The sequence below is a fragment of the Tamandua tetradactyla genome, chromosome 4 (assembly GCF_023851605.1).
Source record: "Tamandua tetradactyla isolate mTamTet1 chromosome 4, mTamTet1.pri, whole genome shotgun sequence".
NCBI classification, from domain to species: Eukaryota; Metazoa; Chordata; class Mammalia; order Pilosa; family Myrmecophagidae; genus Tamandua; species Tamandua tetradactyla.
Window position 1 is genome coordinate 180,421,642 of NC_135330.1, and position 20,901 is coordinate 180,442,542.

General features: G+C 37.7%; 1 long non-coding RNA gene across 1 annotated transcript in view; it reads left to right on the forward strand.

Annotated features, from left to right (window-relative positions):
• The window catches only part of LOC143681562 (uncharacterized), a 39,381-nt gene extending 20,084 nt beyond the window's left edge, over positions 1–19,297 (forward strand). The window contains exons 2-3 of the long non-coding RNA XR_013174734.1: positions 1,296–1,430; positions 18,702–19,297. This is a non-coding gene — a long non-coding RNA (uncharacterized LOC143681562). The remainder of the gene's footprint in view (positions 1–1,295; positions 1,431–18,701) is intronic.
• The last annotated feature ends 1,604 nt before the right edge of the window (positions 19,298–20,901 follow it).

The window sequence follows — 20,901 nt, forward strand, 5'->3', positions numbered from 1 at the left end:
CTTATAGTCTAACATTAGGGAAGTTGGTTTTCTCAGTATGAGTTTCCTCACAGGCAAAATAAGGTCAGTAATAATGTATATCCCACAGTTTTGAGGAACAGCTCAGCTAATGTGAAAGTACTTTGTAAATGCTAAAGTACCATATAAATACAACTGAGTATTATTTTTGGTTCATTGTTGACTATTCTAGTTTAACAGATGGACTCAATTTTTTTTGGGGGGGGGGGGGGTTTAGAATTGAGTTTCCCTACAACTGGAGAGAAACAATCATGTCCAGCCTTAGCACAAAGTGGTCACTTTCTACTTCATCCTACATTAGGAGTCAGTCGTCTGCAGCTGCTTTTCCATAACTGATTCTGTTCCTCTTTGTAGAAAACAGAACTAAATAGAGAAATCAAGTTTTCTTTTTCTAGTAGCAATCAATGCCTATCAAACTTCTTGTTGACTGGCCTCTTGACTGAATTTGAGAGCAGATAGAAAATCTAGAGGAAACTGAGGTCCAGAATTATTAAATATCTTACTCAAGGGCACTCAGCAAGTTGATGATGGAACCACTAGACCATGTTCAAGTGTGGTTATTCCAGCCCAGTGCCCTTTCCACTGGGCTATCCTGCTTCTCATGTGCACCTGGGCTCATTCAGGTGGGCCTTAGCATAGCTCACTTCATGGCAAATCAACGGCTGTCGGTATGTATTTGTTGAGTAAACAATTAATCTAACAACTGATGTTCAAAAAGGATATATTTTCCTTCTCAACTTTTAAAATGGTTCTGAAAACAGACCTAAAAAGGAATTTCACATTGATCTGTGTGAAGGAATTATTTTTAGGGGAATTGTATAAGTCATTAGAAATATAAAATTGCTAAATGATTAATATCTAAGAAATCGAATTTGGTTAGATTTTGATCACCCAAAGAGTTTTGTATTTTCCTGAAAGTATTTTGTAAAAACAAATGTAAATAATTGTCCACAGGGTTTAATAGCACTTTATCAAGTTACAAAGATACTCAGAAGTGGTTTGCGTCTCCCAAGTTTGTTTTGTTTATTTCACATGAGAAAATTGCTTGAAGAATACTTATTTCACACTGCTATATTGTTCTACGAAGCTTCATTTGGTTTCCAGTGTTAGTAATTTACTCTGACAGTGCCTTAAGCAAAGATGGGAAAGATAGGAGGGTCTCATGGAAACTGGGTTCCAGAGCAATAACTAGGAACACAACAGTAAGGCTTTCTTTTGGCAGCCCTGATATACTGACTTGATTACAAAAACTAACTCCCAGCCTCTCTGCCTCTCAGTTCAAACTTCAAATTGCCTGGAGAATTTGGCCCAGGTCAACGTAGATGGACCCACCTGGCATCATCAAGCTGCGGCCAAGGGGGCAGATGGCATGCTAGACACTGAACTGCTGGGAGTCTGTCCTGGGCATTCAGGTACAATATTTAAACTTTCCCATTTTAAAAATACTTCTCATAGATGCCATGTTTAAAATGGATAGTTCTTCTGCCAGTATGGCAACTAGATTAGATCTGACTTCATTCTTTTTCCACTGATTGGATGTGCTCAGGGAATGGAAATTAATTTTTATATTTTCAGGTAAGTAAAAATTAGATAGGAGGAAAAATTATAAATATCCCATGGTCAATAAACATGATTGCCAAAATATATTTGATTCTCCACATCATTGGTCTGCTCCATTAATATGAAAAATTAGAAATTGATCAACAGTGAAGTACTTTTATGGGACAAAGATCTTCAACAAAACGTCAGTTAGTTGGAGGTAATAATATACAAAGATGAACTTCTCCATCATTTCAATCTATAGAAGACATGCAAACTTCTGTAAGTATAGTAGACTGAGCTAGCTCCCCCAGAATATAAAGTATGAAATAGGGGTGGGGGGAGGTTTAAATTCATATCTAAGAGCAAATAAAAGAAAGTGAAGTCCCCATGGGCCAAAACAAAGAAAACCAAAGCAGGAATACTAAGCAGTTGCTAAAGAGATAGGCATGTGATGGGGGGCCCTGTCAGTCAAAGTTCCCCATCCTGCAACCCAAGCCGTGAGTATAAAGATGGGGAAGCACCCTGAGCCAATCCCTAAGAATCTTTTGCTGGGATGGAAAAATTTCATTTTCTCTTTCCTTCGGAGCTGCTAAGCTGTCAGGATTTGGGCCTAAGGCTGCTGGTGGCTGTCTTGCCCACTACATGGAGAATGCCAACCATGTGGAATTATCAGTTATGGGAGCCAACAGCTTTTTCTTAAGCCAGTTCAAGTTGGGTTTGCATACTAACCAAACCAGCCTACCACTGCCTCCGTCTCTCAATCCTACTGCCCTCCCAAAGACAAGAGCAATTAACAGTTGCTGGGTATCTATCTTTACATCTTTTTCTATGGAATTATGCACACACACCTCTATGACTGTTTTAAAACGTGCACAAATTTGGCATACTTTTATTCCCCATAAAAGGCGGAGTCTAATTCCCTCTCCTTGAATGTGGCTGGCCCTTTATGACTGCCTTAAGGAATAGAGTGCAGCTGGAATGATACCAGGAGACTTCCAAGGCTAGGTTACAAAACACAACTCAGCTTCTGACTGGATCTCTTTCTATGGATGCACACCCTTGGAACTCAGTCACCATGTTCGGAGGAAACAAGCAGTCGCATGGAAAGGCCACATATAGATATTCTAGCCACAACTTTAGCTGTGGTCCCGACGGAAAACCAGTGTCAATCACTCCCCTGTTCCTGTGAGTGACCCGGGCTACAGACGATTTCCAGCCCTTAGCCGTCCAGCAGCCCAGCTGATGAGCGTGGAACCGAGATGAGCTGTCCCCACCAAGCCCTAACCAAAATGCAGATTCGTGAGCAAAATAATTTCATTGTTTTAGGCCATTAAATTTTGGGGTGAATTGTTACCTAGCAATCGATAACCCGAAAATACCTAAGTAAAGCTAACAGTTTTGCTTTGCTTTTTATATTAATGGAGTAATGCTCTACGTATGGAATTTCAACTAGCTAATTATTTCCCTATGTAATAGGAAGATATTCCATGGAGATATTTCCATGCCAATAACACAGATAATTAACACATTCTTATTAATTACTGCAAACTGTTATGTTCTATGGATATACCATAATTTGTTGAAACCTCTATTGGTCAATAGTGGGGTCTTAAATTTTTCTTTATTGTTAGACATTCCGAAATGAATATGTTTGTCTTGGTCTTATCATACATAAGTATGTGTATTTCTCTATGATAGGTAATGGGAATAAAAGTTTAGCAAACAAGGTTTTCATGCCTTATCTTTCTGCCAAATTGCCAAAAAAAGCAAACAACAACAACAAAAACCCAGCTGTTATTTTGCCCTTGAACTTATCCAAAAGGCTAAGAAGTGATAGCTGTGTTCTTCTAGACTTGCACCAATTGTGTATCAGTATATGAAAATACTTGTTTCCCCTTACCTTCATTTTCACTGGATATTTACCAAATAAAACTTTTTTCTATCTTGCAAAAAAATTATACATAATTGTACACAATTAGGTAAAATATCATATATAATACAATAAGTCATTATATTATGTGTTCTATATATAAATCTATGGATTTAAATCTATGTATATACATACATATATAATGTCATTAATGTGCATTTTTCTTGTCTCTACTGATTTCGTACAACTTTTCATACATGCTTTGGCCATTTGTATTTATTCTAAAAAGTGTTCATTTTCTTATTGTTTTATGTTGCAAATATTTTCTCCCAGTTTATTGTTATTTTATGTTTGTTTATGGCAAGTTGTCATAAGGAAGCTTTAAATTTTCTTTGCAGAGTTTCGTATTTTGCTTAACAAAGTGTTTTCCACCTTAAGATTATAAAATACTCCATGTTTTGCCATACTTTACAATCTTGTTTTGTATATCTTTAATTCATCTGGAATTTATTTTGGTATTTAAGGTAAGGAGTTACTAAAGTTCTTTGAATATGATGGGAGAGTATGAGTGGTGTCATGTGGTATGCGAGAAAGAATATGAGCCTTGAAGCCGAAATAGACCTGAGCCAAAAAAGTCTCTGATACTGCTGAGCTGTGTGAGCCTGGTGGGGTTTCTTCATCTTTCAGTTTCAGTTTTTCCATCTGTAAAATGGGCAATAATAGCTGTCACTAAGAGTGTTAATATGAAGTTCAAAGAAGATACTGTGTGTGAAAGTATGTGGAACTTACTCTAATGTTATACATTAACCCCTTAAATTTTCCTATGTAAATGAGCATCTCAATTAATTTCCATCAATCCATTTGTTTATCCCTACCAAAAAAAATCACAAAAAATTGTTTTGTCAGAATGGCTTTTGTAGTATTTAAAATATATATTTAATTGGGTAAACCATTTTTTTCTACTGACTGTTGTAGATTCATTTGGAAAAGACCTATATATTTGCCAGATCTATCTCATTCAGGCATATGGTATATTTACATTTACTCCTGATATCTTTTATGGCCGTCTGTGGAGTTTTATAGTTTTTTTCATATTGTTTATTGATATTTTAGATGCTACCATAAAGGAATACTTTTTTCTATGACTTTCTATTAGTGATTATTTGCATGTAGGAAAGAAATTAATTTCTGTATAATGATCTTAGATTTGGCTACCTTGCTGAAATTTCTTTTCGGTGCTATAAGTTTGTCAGTTTATTCTCATCACTGTGGTATCACTAGTGCCTAGGACATTTCCATGGCCAACAGTAGGAATTCCTGCTTCTTTCCAAAGTTTATAGCTTTTCTTTTCCCTTCTTTCTTTCCCTCGCCTATCCTACGAAATGGGCAGGATTTTCAGTGCAATGTTAAGCAAGACTGGTGATGGTACATATCATTCTTATTCTGATTCTAATGGAAATGCGTGGAGTATTTTCACCACAATTCTGATATTGCTAGAGATTTCTATTCAATACTGACTCACAGGTTTGGAAAGTTTCCTCCTATGTTTTCTGGTATTTCCAGAGTATAACCAGAAATTAGAGTTGAATTTTTTCAATTTTCTTTTTCCTGGGGATGGGACTGCAGGTAACTATTTGTGGTTCTTTAATTTAATAAAATTTCTAATTTTAATAATCCTTGCATTTTTTAGATAAATTATTCTTGGTCCTGACAGGTTATTCTTTAATGCACTGCTATATTTGATTTAGTAATATTTTAGTACAGTATTTTTATGCCTGTGAGATTGGTCTTTTTTAAGCTGTTCTGCTCTTGTTTGGGTGTCGAGTTACATTAACCTTATAGAATAAATTTAGAAGGTTCACTGCTTATTTTATGCTCTGGAAGCATTTGCATAATAAAGGAATTATTTGTTCCTTGAAAATTTGTTAAATATAGCTAGGCAAGTGATAATTTTAGTGGTAAATCTTTAATTACCTTTTTAATTTCTTCTGTTCATAATCTCTACTTCTTCTTGACTTCATATATTCTATATATTTTACTAGAAAATCTATTTCATCTAGGTTTTCAAATTTATTGGTATATTTTTGAAGATATTACATTTGTGTTTTTGTCTCCTTGATGACTGGGTTATGTCTTTCTCATTTCTAACATCATTTGTTCTATTTTTTCTCTTGTTTCTTAGATTGGCATTTTAGATATTAGTCTATTTAATGGTCTTTTCAAGAAAACAGTATCTGGTTTTATTGATCAAATCTGTTATTTTTATTTTATTGATTTCTCTTATCATTTAAATTTTTCCATAGTTTCTTGAGGTGAAAGATTAGTTTATGTATTTTCATTTTTTCTGGTTTTCCAATAAATAAATAAATGAATCCAAATATTCCTTTATTTGTAGCTCACATATTTTCATGTATATTATTTATATTATTGATTTCTGATAACCTGTATTTTTATTTCATTTCTTCTATAATTAGTTACTTAGAAGCATGTTTTAAAATTTTCACATGGATAAATATACCCTCTCCAATGATTTTTTAATGCTTATCACTAATTAATGATGCTGTGTTCAGAGAATGTGGTCTACTTCTGCATTTCAGAAAGTGTTTAGATTTTTTTTGATGGTCTTTTACATGGGCAGTCTGCTTAAGTACTATTTAGGCGTTCTATATTTTCACTTATCTATTAGATCTGCCAATTTCTGGTAAAAGTATACACATAAATTTACTATTGTGAATTTGTCACGTTCTCCTTAATTTTTACTTTAGTATGTGTATAAATATATTTAAACTGTATTATTAGGTGCTTGAAAGTTCACTATTGTTTTATATTTGGGGTATATTATAACTTGTTCTCAATAGACAAGATCCATCAAACTTTACTTATACTTTATTCTGTTAATTCAGAGAGGATGCTTGCTTAGATGGTTCAAATTTTGTATCCTTGCTCAAAGGTACTTCCCTCCATTTCTTAATAAAAATTCCTCTATTTTTTTTAAATGTATTCCTTCTGGAATTCACTTTAGGTGAATGCTTGGGATTTCAGAATTACTTATCTTTTTTTAAATTTTATTAATTTTTTAATTAAAAAAAATTACAAGAAAGAAACACAAACATTCTTAACATATGATCATTCCGTTCTATATATATAATCAGTAATTCACAATATCGTCACATAGTTGCATATTCATCATCATGATCATTTCTTAGAACATTTACATCAATTCAGAAAAAGAAATAAAAAGACAACAGAAAAAGAAATAAAACGAAAACAGAAAAAATAATTATACATACCATACCCCTTACCCCTCCCTTTCATTGATCACTAGCATTTCAAACTAAATTTATTTTAACATTTGTTGCCCCTATTATTTATTTTTATTCCATATGTTCTACTCGTCTGTTGACAAGGTAGATAAAAGGAGCATCAGACACAAGGTTTTCACAATCACACAGTCACATTGTGAAAGCTGTATCATTATACAATCATCTCCAAGAAACATGGCTACTGGAACACAGCTTTATATTTTCAGGCAGTTCCCTCCAGCCTCTCCATTACATCTCGGATAACAAGGTGATATCTACTTAATGCGTAAGAGTAACCTCCAGGATAACCTCTCAACTCTGGAATCTCTCATCCATTGACACTTTGTCTCATTTCACTCTTCCCCCTTTTGGTCGAGAAGGTTTTCTCAATACCTTGATGCTGAGTCTCAGCTCATTCTAGGATTTCTGTCCCACGTTGCCAGGAACGTCCACACCCCTGGGAGTCATGTCCCACGTAGACAGGGGGAGGGTGGTGAGTTTGCTTGTTGTGTTGGCTGGAGAGAGAGGCCACATCTGAGCAACAAAAGAGGTTCTCTTGGGGGTGACTCTTAGGCCTAATGTTAAGTAGGCTTGACCTATCCTTTGTGGGGTTAAGTTTCATATGAACAAACCCCAAGACTGGGGGCTCAACCTATAGCTTTGGTTGCCCGCACTACTTGTGAGAATATCAAGAATTCAACTTGGGAAAGCTGAATTTTCCCCCGTTCTCACCATTCCCCTAAGGGGACTTTGCAAATACTTTCCCACTCACTGATCAAATTACTCTGGGATTTGTTGGGGTATCACTCTGTACAAACCAACAAAATCTCATGTCCTACCCAAGGGCCATGTACTTATGGTGTTCAACCTAGCTATCTATATAAGTTATATTAGGAAATGCACTAGTCAAAATATAAATTTTGTACTAAATAAACATTTTTTGCTTTATTCTCACACATAAGTTGAAATTTAAAAATATTAATTACCATCTATTTTTAGCACCCCGCAGTAATGACATTCCTTTGTTCTTCTCATGCAAAAAGAATTATCTTTTAACTTTATTTTCTATTTTTTTTTCTTGATATTCCAGAAGATTTCTCCAATTTTATCTTTCATGTTTCCAACTTAGCCATACCCATTATAATATTTAACTTTCATTTTTAACGATGAGGGATTTATTCTGGGGGTGGGGAACTTCAATGTCATTCTAATTTTGTCTGAGATATCTTTTCTTCACTCCTGTCCTTTGCAAATGTTCACCATTAGCTTAAGCTTTATTTTATTCTGTTAAAATCCTGCAGCCACACTCTGAGTTTCCACATGCAGGTAGTTCATTTTGTATGAATTATTCTAGACATGCCAAATCGTATAAGGAATAATATGTTAAACACCCATATGTCCTACACCTCACTCAGAAATACAATTTTATAGACTTAATATAGTCAAATTTCTTTAGAGTTTGTGCTTTTTTTGTCTTACGTAATCAATTCTTCTTTACCAAGGTCAAAAAATATTCTCCCTTTTTCTCCTAAAATTTGTATTATTTTGCATATTGAAATTTTTTTTTTTTTTTTTTTTTTTTTTAAAGGAAAGACAGAGAGAAGGAAGGAAGGAAGGAAGAAAGGGAAACATCTTTAAAGACAGAGAGAAGGAAGGAAGGATAGAAGGAAGGAAGGAAGGAAGAAAGGGAAACATTTTTTCTTGTTTTATTGTATTCTGTTTCTCCGTTTTGTTACATGGGCTGGGGCCGGGAATCGAACCGAGGTCCTCCGGCATAGCAGGCAAGCACTTTGCCCGCTGAGCCACCGCGGCCCGCCCCATATTGAAATTTTTTAATCACCTGGAAAAGTTTTAGGTAGACATCTAACAACTTTATTCCTATGTAGATAACCAATTATCATGCAGTACCTTTTATTGACTAGTCCTTCCTTCTCCTATTCGTGCCATTAATTTCTGATTTCAACAGCCAATTGCTACATGGCTCTGGAATCTATATACTTTTACTTATCTTTCCTCTAATACCAAAATGTCTACATTACTATGACTTTATATCTATTTTTGGAAGAGCAAGTCTCTTCAGTATGATTTTTGAAATTGCCTTGGTAATCCTTGGTTTCTTGCTGTTCCATATGTATATTTTAGACTCATGTATCAGATTCCATGAAAGACCCTACTGAGATTTCAACTGTAATTTCATTTAACATGTAGTTAAATTAAGAGAACATTCTTGAACATATTATGTTTGTTAATTCACTTAAATCTTGTTTTAATTTTCTAGTTTTCTTCGTAAGGGACTAGTACATTTTTTTGTTGAGTTTACTCCTAGAAATCTTATGTTTTGGTTTTATTAATAAACTTTATTTTTTAGAATTTTAAATATACAGAAAAAATTGAGCAGATAGTACAGAGCATTCCCATATGTCACCATCACCCATCCCTGCACACAGTTTCCACTATTATTAACATCTTATATTAGTATAATTCATTTGTTACAATTAACCATTATTGATGTATTATCATTATCTTAGTTTCCTAAGGCTGCTGTAACAAAGTACCACAAACTAGGTGGCTTAAAGCAATAGCAATTTCTTGTCACACAATTCAGGAAGACAAAGGTCTGAAATCAAGGTGCCAGTGGGGCCATGCTGCATCCGAGATCTTTAGGGGAGGATCATTGCTCGCCTCTTCCTTAAGCTTCTGGTAGTTTCCTGGCAATCCTTGGCATTCTTTGGCTTGCAGCACTTCAACCTCTGCCCTCTTTTCTCTGTGTCTATTCATCTCCTCTCCCCTTCTTATAAGGACACAGTGGATTAAGGGCACTCCATACTCAAATGGGATCTCATCTTAATTTAACCATTTCATCATTAACTATCCTATTTCCAAATAAGGCACACCCTGAGGTACTGAGCTTTAGGACTTCAATATATCTTCTGGAGGGCTACATTTCAACACATGATAATCATTAACTAAAGTCTATAATTTATTCAGATTTCCTCATTTTTTCCCTTAATATCCATTTTCTTTTCCAGGATCCTACCCCAAAAATACTAGATTGCATTTAGTCATCATGTCTCCTTAGGCTCCTCTTGGCTGTGATAGTTTCTCAAACTTCTCTTCAGTTTGATGACCTTGACCATTTTGTGGCATTCTAGTCAGGTATTTGGTAAGATATCCCCTATTAGAATTTGCCTGATGTTTTTCTCATGATTATACAGGAGTTTTGGATGATTTGGGAGGAAGATCGCAGTAAAGTGCTGTTCCAGTTTGAATCTGTTGTGTACCCCAGAAAAGCCAAGTTCTTTCATCCTCATTCAATATTGCTGGGTGGGAGCTTTTTGATTGTTTCCATGGAGATGTGACCCACCCAATTGTGGATGGTAACTTTTGATTAGATGGTTTCCATGGAGATGTGTTTCCACCCATTCAAGGCAGGGTTGCTTAGTGGAGCCCTTTAACAGGGGACCTCTTTTTCCCCCCTTTTTTTCACATGGGCATGGGCAGGCACCAGGAATCAAACCCAGGTCTCCGGCATGGCAGGTGGGAACTCTACCTACTGAGCCGCCATGGCCCACCCAACAGGGAACCATTTTAGAAAAAGCTTTAGAGCCCATGTAGCAAGAGACCTTTGGAGATGAAGAAGGAAAACACCTTTGGGGGAGCTTCATGACACAGAATCCAGGAAAGAAAGCTAGCAAACTTTGCCATAATCCCTTCCAGCTGAGAGAGAAACCCTGAACTTCATTGGCCTTTCTTGAATGAAGGTAACCTCTTGTTGGTGCCTTAATTTGGACATTTTCACAGCCTTAGAACTATAAACTTACAATTTAATAAATTCCCCTTTTTAAAAGCTGTGCTGTTTTTGGTTTAGCACATTCTGGCAGCTTATAAACTGTAAGTGCCATTTTCATCACATCACATCAAGGATACATGCTACCAGTATGATTTGTAAATGTTGACCTTGATCGCCTGGCTGAAGTAATATTTATCAGGTTTCCCTTCTGTAAAATTACTTTTCCTTTCCTGCTTTCCGTACACTTTGAAATGAAGTCACTATACACAGCCCACACTTAAAGAGTGGGGAGTTATGCTCCACTTTTTACAGTGGTGTATCTACATAATTTATTTAGGCTTCTGAACAGGAGCTTTGTCTCTTCTGCCCTGTTGTTCATTCATTCAATCATTTACTTCAAACATTATGGACTCATGAATATTTATTTCATTCTTTTGGTTATAATCCAATACTACTTTATTTTGTTGCTCAAATTATTTCATTTTGGCCATTGGACACTCTTTCAACTGGTTTCTGTGTCCCCTTTGACATACCCCATCATATATATATGTATGTGTGTGTTTTGAACACATCCTTACTTTCTGTAACTATAAGATGCTCCACGCTAATCTTTATATTTCCTGCCCCAGACATAGAATTAGCCAAGGAACCCAGGCTTCTTTTATGGAGAATGATTTTAGAAACCAAGCTTGGAGTGCTAGGTATGCTCATTGTTGCCTGCGTGTCATTGCTTTTAAGTCCTCTTGGCTAAGAGCAAGTAAATACATGTTTCTATACCAATCCATTTATATAAGTTCTTATGTTTTGAGTTGCCTTTATAAACAGCATTTTAAAAAATTATATAAGTATAAGGTATACATAGAAAACTGCATAAAACCTTAATGAACAGCTTGTTGAGTTATCACAAAGTAATTCTCAAGTGCCACCCTCAGGTCAACAAATGGTTCATTACTAGATCCACAGAAGGCATTAAAAGCTATTTTATCTGATTTAATATATCTATACATTCATTTTAATTTTCTCAGTCATTATTTTATTTACTCTTTTCGTTGGTCTTCATCCATTCCTGCCTTTCAGACTTCCATCTGGATAATACTTTACTTTAGCACAAGACTGCTGGAGATGAAGTCTGCTAAATTTTGTTTGTCTGAAAATGTCTTTATATCATTATTATTTTTTATTTTAGTAACACATATATAACCTAAAATTTCCCCCCATAACCGAAATAATTCAGTGGGGTTAATTACATTCATGATGTTGTGCTACCATTGCCATCATTCATTATCACACTATTTATCACCCCAACAGAAAATCTGTACCAAGTAAGCCTTAAATCCCAATTCCCTAACCCTCCCCAGCTCCTGGTAAACTGTATTCTCATTTCTAACTCTATGAATTTGCCTACTATAATTAGTTCATACCAGTAAGATCATACAATATTTGTCCCTTTGTGTCTGTCCTATTTCTCTTAACAAGGTATCTTATCTTCAAGGTTCATCCATGCTGTCCCCTTTATCAGAATGCTATTCCTTTTCATGGCTACAATAGTCCATTGAAGGTATATACACCACATTTTGCTTATCCATTCAGGCGTTGATGGACACTTTGGTTGCTTCCATCTTTTTGTAATTATGAATAATGCCAGTATGAACTTCAGTGTGCAAATGTCTGTTCAAGTCCCTGCTTTCAGTTCCCGGGTAATATACCTAGTAGCAGGTTTGCCAGATCATATGGCAGTTCTACACTAAGCCTCCTGAGGAACTGCCAAACTGTTTTCCACAGCAGCTGCACCATTTTATGTTCCCACTAGTAGTGAATGAATATTCCTATTTTTCTATATCCTCTCCAACACTTGTAGTTTTCTATTTTTTTTTTAAATAATAGCCATTCTAGTGGGTGTGATGTGGTATCTCACTGTAATTTTGATTTACGTTTCCCTAATGGCTAATGATGTTGAGCATCTTCCCATGTGTTTTTTGGTGATTTGTATCTTTAGAGAAATGCCTATTGAAGACTTTTTGACCATTTTTGATTGAGTTGTTTTTCTTTTCATGGTTGAAGTGTAAGGTTTCTTTCTAGATTCTTTTGGTGTAAGGTCTAAGAAACCATTGCCTACCACAATGTACTAAGGTGTTTATCTGAATTTTCTTCTAGGAATTTTACAGTCCTTGTTCTTATATTGAGGTCTTTGATCAATTTGAGTTAATTTTTGTACATAGTGTGTGTGATGGTTAGGTTTATGTGTTAACTTGGTCAGGAAATGGTGCTCAGTTGTCTGGTGAAGCAAACACTGGCATAACATTTGCTGCAAGAACATTTCACACTAAATTGATTATATCTATGACTGATTACATCTACAATCAACTAAGGAAAGTATCTTCAGCAGTGAGAGGCATTTAATCAAATCAATTAAAGGCTTTAATAGGAGAAGTCAGAAGAGAGAATTTTCATCTTTACTTTAGCCAGCCAGCCTCTCCTGGAGAATTCATCCCCACTGTGGGGAGACATGATCCAAATCCCATCGGGCAGGTTTTAAGTTGGCAACTCCAATGAAGGTCTTTGATGAGACAGTTTTATAAAATCTTATATTTATAGATATCTCCTGTTGGTTCTATTTCCCTAGGGAACACTAATATAGCTTTGGTACCAGGTATGGTTCTTGAGAAACTGAATCTTAAAAATGGGTTTTTTGCAATTGGTTCTCTACTCTGATTAGATTCAAAGGCACTAATGATTCTATTTCCAGTAATCAAGATGGCATTGACAGTCCATGGCATAAGTTGGCAATATAGATACGCAAAATATCACCGTTTGATTCTGCTAATTATACGCTTAATATGAGGCAAGGCTCTGGATGACAATGTTTTTAGCACCTTAACAGAGTTTTATGGAGTTAAAAGGTATAATGATATTGACTGTTAGTTCCTAGATATGCTGGATACAGTTAAAAAAAGAAAGGGATGAGCTGAAGGCTTCAAATTTGCAACTTAAATGCCATATGAAAGATATAAAAATTTCTAATGTGTGCCTGAAAGAAAAGCATATTTTCTGTGGCAGCAGACTTCAGATTGCTGAAAACCAAACCAAACCCAAATCTGCTTCTCATTGTGTGAGTAGCAGATTTACAACATAAATTAAATTCTCAACCTTATAGGTGTCCGCTGTTAAAGTGAAGACATTGGTAGGAAAGGATGGGATCCTGAAAATTGGGGCACAGACATATGGGTCAAAAATTATTGCAGTGGGGATACATAAACCCTAGATTCTGCTGAGTCTTTGCTAGATAGACCTGGAATGGTCTGCTTTGAAGAAACAGCCACTCCACCTCCAGCCTGCCCTGAGGAGTCTCCCAAGCATGGCTGTCTGAAGAGATTAACCCTTCACTGCCTGCTGACCCTGTAACCACCTCCCCTGAGGAAACAGCTCGCACTCCTCTGTCTGAAACAATTAATTCTGTTTCACCAGATGAAACTGCAAGGGAATTCCCTGGGGTAATCGGTTTGAAAGACACTTCTAATTCTTTTCATGACCCATGCTCACTGCCCTTCTTTTCTTTCAGGCCTATAACTAGATTCAAGTCACAAAAGTCCATGAAGGTGAGATGCATAGTGTGACTCCTGAGGAAGTATACTATACTGCAAAGGAACCGCATGAGTTTTTCAGTTTATATTGACAGAAATAATGGGAATACGTGTGGGAATTTTCTATTAAGGTTGTGGGATAATGGTGGAAAGGTTATAAAGTTGGGTCAGGCTGAATTTACTGATATGGGCCCCACTAAGCCAAGATTCTGGCTTCCGTGTTGTAGATCAAGGGGTTAGAAGGGCCCTAAAAAGTTTGTGTGGTTGGCTGAAACATGGACGAAAAGGTGGCTGACATGACCTGAAGCTGAAATGCCAGCACTGCCCTGGAATACTGGAGATGAGGGGACCCAAAGACTTAGAAAGAGTAGGATGTTAGAGTGGATTTATCGTGGAAAACCTGCTCACACACTCCCAGATGTCCAGAGGACATATCTTTTACCAGAACTGTGAGGAATAAATTTGTGAGACTAGCTCTGTCATCCCTACAGAGCTCTTAAGTTGCCCATCTCTGTGGGTCAGATATTACTATGGGAACTGCTGTCACTGAGCTGGAATCCTTAAACACAATGGGGAATGATCAGATCCCAACTTGGCAGAAGCCACAGGGCAGCACTTAATCACCAAAGAAAAGGTGGGCTTGGTTACCATAATGGGCAACAGACTCAAAGCAGCTGTCAACATACTCTTACTTGCAGGAACTTATGTCATTGGCTAATAGATCATGGGGCACCTAGAAGCAAAATAGATGGACAGTCCACTAAATTCTTGTTTGCGCTGTATAAGAAAAAGAGTTCTAGGTCAAGGGAACAGAAGTCTAACATGAATTACAAAAACAGAGAGTCACAATTCCTTAATCAGTTTCCCCAGAGTTGGCAGAGCCAGAGTCCCTTGAATGACAGAAAGGCTGGGTACCCTTTGGGAAGGACCATTTATGCTGCCAAAAATTTATACTGTTAATCTACCTCCCAGCCTTCCCCAAAGGGACCTATGGCCTTTTATTAGGGTAACTGTGCATTGGGGAAAAGGAAATGATCAGATATTTTGAGATTAATAGACACTGGTTCAGAAGTAACATGAATTCCAGGAGAGCCAAAATGTCACTCTGGTCCACCAGAGTAGGGTCTTATGGAGCTCAGGTCCATCTCACAGAGGGTCCAGTGGGTCCCCCAATCCATTCTGTAGTCATTTCCCTAGTTCTGGAATGCATAGTTTCAATCAACATATTCAGCAACTGGCAGAATCCCCACAGTGGTTCCCTGATTTGTAGAGTGAGGGCTATTATGGTTGGAAAGGCCAAGTGGAAGCCACTAGAACTGCCCCTAAAATAGAAGGTCAAAATAGTAAAGAATAGTAAATACTAAATACTAAGTAGTAAATACTAATATTTAGTGCAATATATATTTAGTATAATATAGTCTTATTTGCTATAATACTAAACCAGTAAATGCTAATAGTAAATACTAAACACTAAATAGTAAATACTAGAATAGTAAATCAAAAGCAATACTGGATTCCTGGAGGGATTGCAGAGATTAATATTACTTTTTAGGATGTGAAGGATGCAGGGTTAGGAATTCAGTTTTAGAACATTTGTATCACTCCAGAAAAAGAAATAAAAAGAAAAAAAAACAAAAGGAAAAACTCATACATCCTATACCACTTGCCCCTCCCTCTTACTGACCCACTATATGTGTGTGTGTGTATATATATATATATATATATATATATATTTTTTTTTTTTTTTTTTTTTTTTTTGCAGGGACAGGTGCTGGGAATTGAACCTGGGTCTCCGGCATGGCAGGAGAGAACTCTGCCTGCTGAGCCACTGTGGCACCCAACCCACAGTATTTTAATCTACCCAATTTTTACACCTTATCTCCCCCTATTATTTATTTATTTTTTTATCCTTATTTTTTTTCCCACTCATCTGTCTATATCCTTGATAAATGGAGCATCAGACACAGGTTTTCAAAATCACACAGTTACATTGTAAAAGCTATATAGTTACACAGTCTTCTTCAAGAATCAAGGCTACTGAAACACAATTCAACAGTTCCAGGTACTTCCCTCTAGCCACTCCAATATATTACAAACTAAAAAGGGATATCTATATAATGCATTAAAAAAAAACCTCTAGGCAAAAAATAACCTCCAGGATAACCTTTCAACTGTGTTTGAAATCTCTCAACCACTGAGACTTCATTTTATCTCATTTCTCTCTTCCCCCTTTGGTCAAGAAGTCTTTCTCAATCCCATGATGCTGGGTCTGGCTCATCCTGGGAGTCCTGCCCCACATTGCCAGGGAGATTTATATCCCCTGGGAGTCATGTCCCACTTAGGGAGGAGAACAGTGAGTTGGCCTGCCAAGTTGGCATGGGAAGAGAGCTGGCTAGGAACTTTTACACAAGGATTAGTAGAACTAGGATAGTGGGCATCCATACCTTATTCCTACGCCTTGGTCATTCTGCTGTTTGGCAGTACCCTATGTAATACTTTATCTGAATCCCCATGTTTTTATGTATTTTTCATTATTGTTCACTTTTAAATATTTTAAAATTTATTCTCTGATACATAAGGTGTTTAAAAGTATATTTTAATGTCTAAATATATGAGAGATGTTTGTTCTATTTTAGTGTTGATTTTTTAAACCTATTTGTGGTACAGTTAGAGATTCTAATCTTTGCATAGTTTTTAAGATTAGCTTTTGGTTGAGGGTGGGCCACGGTGGCTCAGCAGGCAAGGACGCTTGCCTGCCATGCCAGAGGACCCAGGATCGATTTCCAGTGCCTGCTCATTTAAAAAAAAAAAAAGATTAGGTTTTGGCCTAGTGTTTTGGTTTGCTAAAGCTGATGGAATGCAATATACCAGAAATGGATTGGCTTTTATAAAGAGGATTTATTAAGTTACAAGTCACAATTCTAAGGCCACAAAAGTGTCCAAACTAAGGCACCAAGAAGAGGACACCTTCTCTCAAGAAATGCTGATTCTGGGGTTTCTCTGTCACATGGGAAGGCACGTGGCAATGTCTGCGGTCCTTCTCTCTTGGCTTCTGGGTTCAAATGGCTCTCTCAGCTCCTTCTGCATCTCCCGATGTCTGTGTCTAGGCATCTGCTTTCCGTATGGGTTCTCCAAACCTCTCCAAATATCTCCATCTAGGTGTCTGCTCTGTGTCGGCTCTGTAAGCATCTCCAGGTGTCTGCATCTAGGCATCTGTAGATCTGAACTCTTCTTCTCTCTGTGAGCTCCTTTAAGAACTCCAGTAAACTAATTAAGACCCATCTTGAATGGGTGGGGCCACAACTCTGGGTCACTCCCACAGTTGGGTAGGTCACATCTCCATGGATTCAACCTCATCAAAGGATCCCACCCTACAGTAAGTCTGCCCCCACAAGATTAGGATGAAAAGAACATGGATTTTTGGGGGGTACATAACAGTTTTAAACTAGCACACTTGACAAGTGTAAATTTCTAAAAAATATTGTAAATTTTTTTTTCTCTACTTCAAAGGAGTGTGTTTTCCAGTTATCAAATACTGTCAGTGAAGGTCTTAGAAAGAAACTTTTAAGTGTTTAACTGAAGATAAGTTAATGAATGATCATTAACAGGTATGGAGAGTTAAGGCAACCAATATGGGATGTGGAGGCTCTGAGTCACTACCACTTTTAAGAACTAGTTCCAACTTTAGGCCTGAAGCAGGCAGAAGAATAAATAACATTACTAGGTCCTGGTGAGGTTGGAGAGGTGAGATAGGAGCCACTTGTGACCTGAACCTATAGGGAAACACATCATTGCTAGAATTGCATTTCTGAAGCAGGCAGGAAGCAGAGGAAAACATCCTGATTTCTCTATTCCTCCATCAGAGCTTTTAAGCGCTCCCCTTGGCTGATTTCAATTTGGAACTAGAGATGAAAGAAGCCTGGGGGATTCCATCTGTGGGATCAGCCCCTCCATTACATAGTACATGACAAAGAAGGGCAGAGAATGGATCTGAGAGAGGGGAACAGAAATAACTATCAAGTGTACAAGTTTCTCATATGTCCATTGGATCAAAATTTTAATTGAGCTGTTCAAATCTATTATATTTTTACTAATTTTTGACTTGGTCCCTCATTTACTGAGGGAGGAAAATGAAAATTTCTTACTATATTTGTAGACTTTTAAATTTCTCCCTGTTATTTTTTCAATTGCTGCTTGCATATTTAAGACTATGTTATTAGGTACACACAAGCATGGAGCTGTTAGATTTCCCCCCTTGAACTGAATTTTTTATCATTATGTGATAATCTGTTTATCTTCAGTATTTTAGTTTTGCCTTAAAGTGTATTTTATCTGGCATTAATATAGCCAAAAGACTTTTTAAAATTTCTGCTTTTCCAGTATATGTTTTTACATCCTTTACTTATATTTTTGTGTCTTTATGGTTTACATATATTCCTAGTTAATGACATATAGCTAGATTGTCTTTCTTCTTTAAAATACAATCTGACAATATTTGTCTTTTAACTTGAGAATTTATATAAGTTGTATTTATTTCTGATTATGAACTATCTATCCTATATTTTCTCTCTCTCTTTCTTTCATCGATTTCCAACCAGAGAAGCAGAATGGCAGAGTCCCCCCTGCTCAAAGGACAGCTAGAGAAGTGACAGAAAAAGGACCAGGACAGCAATTCCAGCCAGCAAATGACCTGAGAATGTCTTCAACTCTACATTCAGAGGTCCTGATGAAAAAACCTGAGGAATTAAGACTCAGAGAACTGGAGACCATCGGCTAGCGCAAAGAGCCTAAACGTGTCCCTTTCCAGAGGCCCAGAGCCCTCAGGAATGCGTGGACAGGGGAGGTAGAAACTAGGAAGTAAGCCAGGCTGTGCTCCTTGAATGTGCCACACCATGCGTGTGGCCACCATCCATGCCCCATGCACCTGTTGCCCCCCCAAGCCTCCCCTCCCAAGACCTGTGACCTGCCTACCTATGCTCCAAGCACCCCACCCCCTGGGGCTTCTTCATCCTTCCCTGCCCCTCCCCAAACCACATCCCCACGCCCTGGCCCCTCGGCCCCTGACCCTCCTGCCATAGGCACTTGTGCATTTCTACCCTAGCCCTCCCCCACGCATGCATGCACCCTTGACCCGCACGCCTATGCCCCCCCACATGCATGCACTCGCACCCTGCTTCCCCAGAATAGCACCCTGCCCCCCACCTCAGCACCCCCAACCCCTGCGCCCCCACACATGTGCACCCACACACTGCCCGTGTCCTGACCTCCACACCCTGATCACCATGACAACCACATTCCATGTTTGCACTGCCTTTGCCTATGCAGCCCCCCACCTATGCACCCTCCCCCATGCCATGCCCTCCCCTCCTGCCCCCTCTGCCCCTCCCCTCTCACTCCCTGTGCTGCACCCCTCTGTGCACCCACTCAGCACCCCCAAACCGCTGTCCACTGTACACGGCCTCCGTGTCCTCCATGTCACCATTGAGGCCCGCCTGGGCTGCCCCCTGCCCTTACAGCCTCCATGCCACCACCACCCCCACACAAACCTACACCCCATACTTCCAGGCAACAGCATAGCACCCCCACCCCTGCACCCTACCACTGAACTGCTGCATCCCACACCATATGCCACGTGCTACCCCATGTCCATCCCACAAATACAAAATCTTAGAACACTGAGGGAAATCAACATCCAAAGTAACCCTATTAAGATCATTAAATGCCTCAAAGGCAACTGAAAATCACAAAGTATATGAAGATGTAGACAGTTATAGCCAAGCCTAATAACTGAATTAAAACAGTTGCCTAATAAAGGAGCTCAAGAAGACACTAGAAGAGCATAAAGAGGATTTGAAAGAACAAATAGAAAAATAGCAGATATCACAGAGAGGAAAGATACTGTAGATCAAATAAAAATATACTAGAGCCACACAACAGCAATTTGAAGAGGAAGAAGAAAGGATAAGTGAACTAGATGATGGGACAATTTCAAATGCACAAAAGAACAAATGGCAAAAAAGATGGAAAAAATATTGAATTGGATCTCGGGGAAACAGTGGACAACAGGAACTGCACAAATATTAGAGTCATCGATGTCCCAGCAGGAGAAAAGAAGAGTAAAGGGCTAGAAAGATTAGTTGAGGAGATAATTAGGGGAAACTTACCAACCCTTATGAAAAACATAAATATGCAAATCAAAGCCCAATGAGCCCCAAATAGAATAACTCCAAATAGGCCTACTCCAAGACACAAACTAATCAGCCTGTCAAATATTAAAGAGAAGCAGAAAATCCTGAAAGTGGCAAGAAAAAAGTGATCTACTACATACAAGGAAAACCACATAAGACTGAGTTCAGACTACTACTCAGCAGGCACCATGGAGGTGAGGCGGCAGTTGTATGATATATTAAAAGATCCTGAAAGAGAAAGACTTCAAGAATTCTGTACCAAGCCAAAAAGTGAGGGAGAGATTAAAACTTTCACAGACAAATAAATACTAAGAGAATTTGTCAACAAGAGACCAGTCCTAAAAGAAATACTAAAGGGAGTTCTGTGGGCTGAAATAAAAAAGGTAGGAGGGGGAGGTCTGGAGGAGGACACAGAATTGAAGAGTACCAGGTAACTTAAAGAATAAAAAGAGAAAGAGGAAAAGGAATATATACATCTGACAAATAAAATCTAAAGGATAAGATGGTAGATTCAAGAAATGCCTTTATAGTAATAACTTTGAATGTTAATGGACTAAACTCACTGACTAAAAGGTACAAATTGGGTGGTGTGAAGGTGGCTCAGTGGCAG